The sequence below is a fragment of the Castanea sativa genome, chromosome 6, assembly GCF_040712315.1.
Source record: "Castanea sativa cultivar Marrone di Chiusa Pesio chromosome 6, ASM4071231v1".
Classification (NCBI taxonomy): Eukaryota; Viridiplantae; Streptophyta; class Magnoliopsida; order Fagales; family Fagaceae; genus Castanea; species Castanea sativa.
In genome coordinates, this window is record NC_134018.1 from 25,594,693 (window position 1) to 25,600,692 (window position 6,000).

Below are 6,000 nucleotides of genomic sequence, written 5' to 3' on the forward strand. Positions count from 1 at the left end.
TGAGAAATAAAAAATAAATTTAAAATATAAAAAAAAACACTCCTATTTCAACGTCAATGTTTAATCAAATCCTATTAAAGCTCAAAATTAAAACTAAAAATTCTAGTGAGTGCAGTTAGTGCCAAATTTGCCAAGTTTAGATTTGAAAACACTCTGTTATTTTTTGTAAGTATCCCAAACTAATATCAATATGACCATTTGCAATATGTAGTAGTCATTTGAAAGTCACAAACCACAATGGTTAAAAAGTAATTACAACATATAAATTTGGATGATCCCTTAAAGCTTTCAAATCTTCAATCCTTCATTATACATAGAAAACTTCATTAATTTTGCATGCCTTAAAATTATAAATTATTATTAATTAAAAAAGAAAAGTTTCTTCTAGTTGGAAAACATTAAAAATAAAACTGGGGTAAAATAAAACTGGCCTCAGAGGAACATTCCAATTCTAATGATACATTTGTGATTTTGGCAAAGGTGTAAACTGTGGAGAGAGAGCCATTGGATATGATTGGATCCTTTGCCATTGCCTTTGTCATGGGATTTCATAAAACTCTTTTTTTTTTTTTTTGTCTGTAACTCCAACAAAAAACCCAACACGTTGAAATTGAAAACTCTAATGTTAGATTGATAACAACATAATTAAAACCTAACCCTCTATTGATTTATACAAACAAATTTGATAATAAATCATTTTAGTTAATTTTTGTTAAAGCATTGTGTTCGTGTTCCCTCTTATTTACCCAGAATGCAATCACTTTTCAAGAATAAATTTTCAAGAGGGGAAAAAGAATAAAATTTCAAACCCTCACTCATCATGTTTGAACTTCACAAAGTCTAGAGATTTGCCTTAGGAGCACCTACTTGAAGCACAATCCATCAAGATTTCGAGTTATAAAAATGTATAGCCAAAGATTTTAGAAAAAAAAAATTAAAAAAGGGGAAATGTAAAAAAGAAAGGAAGAGAAGTGATTGTAAAAGGTTATACCTTGAATCTCTTAATTCCTCTCTTTCTCAACCACATAACTCCGAAACTTTCACAACAAACAAATCACCACCACATCCAAATGAATTGGGCCATTAAAGCAAGTCACTGCTAGGATTATAAAGTGGAGCACAACATTCATAAAAAATTGAATACAAAGTGTTGTGACTTCTGAATCTACATATAAGGATTGGTTAGATCCCTAAAATAGTACAATTCTTTTTTCTTGTTTCTTGTCTATTTAGTACATGGTGTACAGAATACTAAAGTCTGCAGAATATTTGTACATACATGTCATGTTAAGATCTTAATATTAGAAATTAGGAGGAACTCACATTTGCCATATTCAAATGTGATGAGAGGCTCACTGTAAGTCTATAATGGGAGATGAGTAACACATGCAACTATTGCATCTAAAAGCATTCTAAAAAAGGAACGTCAACCACAGTTTTTCTCATTTTATTTAATTTCATTCTCTTTCCAATTTTTGAGTTCCAACATGACCTTCTTCTTCTTCTCTCCCTAGTATCACAACTGACACCATAGAGGTAGAAGCACCAATTTTTTTTTTTTTTTAAATCAACAATGAAGAACTGCACATTGCTAACATAGATTTTAGTAAATACCTTATCATCTTATTGAGAAGAATAATTGAAAAAATTTCACAAACCCACCATATTAGCCAAACTGAAATCCCAAAAAATTACAAAGCATAAACATGCGAGAAGGTAATGAAAGAAAATTTTCCAAAACAAAGATTTAAGACTTCTTTCTTGGCCACAAACTTTACCTTTTGAACCACAAAACATAGAGATCCCCACCCTTTTTTAGATCACCATCCACCTCCTCAGGTTAAAAGCATCGGCTCTGGGTGGTGGTGTTGCAAGTCTGGGTTTGAGTTGCAGATTGGCGGCAGCGTGGGTGACAATGGTGGAGATTTGGGCTGTTTGGTGGCAGTGGTAGGTGGTTTAGGATTTCAGTTTGGCTAAATGGTGGGTTTTGGGTTTTCAGTTTCTGCTGTGAAATTTTTTCAATTTGGCTCAAGGGATGATGGTGAAGTTAGAGATTTGTTTGGCGATGGTGATGAAGATATGGTGGTGATGTTGCAGAGTGAAGAGGAGAGGCAAGAGAGTTGAAAAAATTATAGAAATTGTTGAGATTTTTGTTAAGACTCATGGCTGGAAGTATAATAAAGCCTAAAACGTAACTTGGATAATTGCAAGGGGCAGGCAAATGAAGGGTTAGATGCAGGGCTGAATTAATGGTATACTTGAAAGTTTAAACGTTAGAGGAGTGAGGAGGAGTAATAACAGATGAGGTGTAAAAACTTGAAAAAAAAAACCAAAAAAAAAAAAAAAGATGGATGGATTAAATAAAAGAGCTATAGAAAGCGCCACTTGGCAGAACCTCATGCTCTCTCACACGAGATCTCTGTTTATATATATATTGATATATTGATATGTTGATATGAACACAAACACCTTCAGCAATATATAGTAAAATGACCTTTATCAATATTTGACATAAATATTAGATCATGTAATGCATATTTTTTCCTCCACAGCCAACTCCAAAAATGCAATCGAAATGCATCTTTGATACATCAAGCAGTTGTATAAAAATAGCTCATAAGGGAACTCTAAATCAACAAAAAAAAATCCCCATAAAGATGTGGAAATGAAATTAAACTGCAGATTAAAATGTCATATCCATAAACAGGCTTCCAGATCACTGATGGTCAGTGTTGTTATATTTATAATCACCAAAAACTTGTAATCATGGTATGATAATAAGTAAAAAGGGATTCAGGAACACAGTGCATGCAATTTGTACGCACACATCAACTCAATTTTAACAGGAACAATCAGTTTCAGATATATTAATAGCACTTACAAGGACTACCAAAAGTAACAAGAATTACCTAAGATGGCAAAGAGATTAGAAGTAAAAACTATGAAAGGATCCCGCGTAACACCAAAGACTGCAGGTATTGAGTCAACCAAAAGAAAATAAGCGTTGTATCAACATTTCCATCACAAAATGCCAGTCTCTAAATAGATACATATGCCTGACATTATTAAGAAACTGGGAAAACCTACTGCAAATGCTATGTCACTGAGCTCAATAACTGCTACAGTGAGAAGTAAAGGAGTGGCCTGCCCAAAATTTGTGACACCTGTTAGAAATCAAGTAAAATTAATTTAAGATGGTAAAGAACTTTAAATCTCTGAGAGACAAAAAATGCTACTTGCTGATCCGGAGTTAAATTTTAACCCATCCCTTGCAGCTTTAAACAGTTGTATCTTATGTATGTTGAATATATGAAACCCTAATGTTACATACTTTCCAGACACCACCCTGACTTGTTATAAAACGATTGCTATCATAACTACCTGCAAGGAACAAAAAGGGATGAAACTTTAAAGCAGAAAGATCAATTAGTACAGAGCAAATCAGCTTTAAGGTATTAAAAACCATGACAACTCCATTCTGAATCTGCGTAAAGAATGCTTCCATCATGTGTATATTGTTTTTAACTACTAAAGACGGAACACTATATCAACGCAGTACCAGTGCCCATGTTCCAGATTATGAGTGTGTCAAAAACAGGAGAAGCAACATTGCTTGGGTGTTTGCTCTCTAGTCATAGAAAGCAATAGAAACTTAGTGGAATAAAATTAGTCAGAGGAAATAATCTATTCAATGCAATTAATCCTTTGTCCAATGTGTATTGTAAAAATCAGATGATGGAGGTGCCTGATCTTACATTATAAAGTGCTAGAAAAGTATATAAATACCCCAATGACTAAGATGTCCTTATTTCACATTTTGACAGAAGAAAAAGGAGACAATCAGATTTAAAGCAAGCCCACAAATTAGGCTAATCTAGGGTCAACATTTTTACACAAGTAGAGTTCAAATTGAGCTAAGAGCAGCCCTGACTAATGACTCAGCCCACAAAGTAAGAAAATCCCTGTGGAGTACCAGCCTAGAAAAAGATATATAAACCAACTGGCAATAGTCCAATTAAGAATTCAGAAGGAAAGAAATATACAGCAGAACATTACTTGTGACAGGGATAAATCTTTGGCATGTCTTCACCACAACGTTGTCGGATAGGTCACCGTCATCTTCTTCACTGGTAAATAGCTATCAACAAATCACAAATATTTTAAGTCACTAGACATTTAATCTTCAAGAATCACCTCTTGCATGAGACCTTCCTTTCTTTTCTAATAAAATTAGTGTTAGCAATATGGTTAAATGATTAAATTCACCTTTACTTAACCTTTTGAGATAATTTGTAATTTATCATGGTATCAAATTAGGTGGTAATGAGTTCAAACTATATCTCCACTCTACTTTCCATTTAAAAAGTTAAAAATTCTACGTATTGGGCCCTATTTATTAAGGGGGAATCTGGGCTTACATCTGAAAAGGAGTGTTAGAATCATAATTAAATGAACACAATTAGCATTACCTAACAAAGCCCACATCAAAGAGTTTGGATCATCCTATTTGCATGTCTATGCTTGCTTGCTTCTATGCTTTATGCCTGTGTTAGCCTCTCTAGTTCTAGGCTTTGCCACACTTGACGCCCTTAGTGGGTTTGTGGTTGTATGGTTACATCCGACGCCCATGAGGCCTTGTTTGGATGTAACCATTTAAGATGCATCACCATGATGTCGGTTGCTTCGTGCATACCTTTCTCCTTTTCCACTCCGTGCGATGATATGCTTACCATTCTTGTTTGTGCCACCCGTTGGCTTTCTATGCATCTTTACACGTTTACTCACATGTCCTTGCATGAGTCTTGCTTGCTAGTGTGTCGTCCATACTTCAACACAATGAGTTATGGCATTCGATCCAAACCCACATTTGTCCCTCGCAGACACCACCTTTTGTTTGCTTTCTTGCTTGTCTGCGTTCTTGCTTGTTTGCTTGCTTTCTTGTTTCTTTGCTTGCCATGTCTATCATGCTTATATGCTTTATGCCTCTTTCATATGCTCTTTGCATCTTTTCTTTCCATTGCTTGTTTGCTACTTTCTTGTCTTTGCCTTTGCATGTACACACATAGAGCGAGGACGCATGGAGCTAGGGCACGGTCTCCCAGGCGCAAGCAAAAAGGGCGCGGATGCAAGCATGTAAATATGAGCCAAGTGGCTATGTTCAGTAGGTTTAGGGGTCTAGCTTCTCCCATTTGGTTATGTACTCTTTTAAACCCCCTTCCTTCCTCCCTCCTTTCTCTCTTAGATGGGTTGTATTAGGTATATCATGCCATGTATCATTCGTCCTCATCTCTAGAGTATGGTGACCCCTATTTACTTTTCTGCACCTATATTTGGGCCATACTCTAGGGATGTAGGCATTTACTTTCCTGCCCTGTGTGCTAGCATTGTGCATGATGTATGTATATGTATTCCTACCACACCTCCAAAGGTAGACAAATACCTTCCTCCACCGAGAGAGAAAGAGAGAGAGAGAGAGAGAGAGAGAGAGAGAGAGCACCCGAAGCACCGCGTGAAACCACACAGACCATCATTTCGAGAGGGGCCTCCAACAGACCCCGCGCGCGCAGGAACATCGCCACGGCGGGTGGTCGGACGAAGGCTCGACGGTTATCCATCTCGGGCCAGGCGTCAACACATGGTTCAATCCACATTCCTAAAACATTCACCACTTTTGCAAAGTGCACATTCAATTCTTGGCAATCAACCCCCGTGGGGAGGTCCTACCCAAGATTGGTGTGGACCCTGAATTAGTGAATGACCACATGTTCAAGTTTCATTGACCAACTGATTGGATTTGAAATAATGGAGGCATTTGTTTTGCTATCCAAACAATTATATCACTTGATAGCACTTTTGAGCTAGAAAGAAAATGTTTTTCAAAAATCAACCGAATTTATGATTTGGCATGTAAGCTCCGAAGGCTAAGAAGTAAGTGTTCAAGATGATGGAGAAAGGCATTCATTTCACTACCATGTCACTTGCAGAGAAGTATCCCTTGTT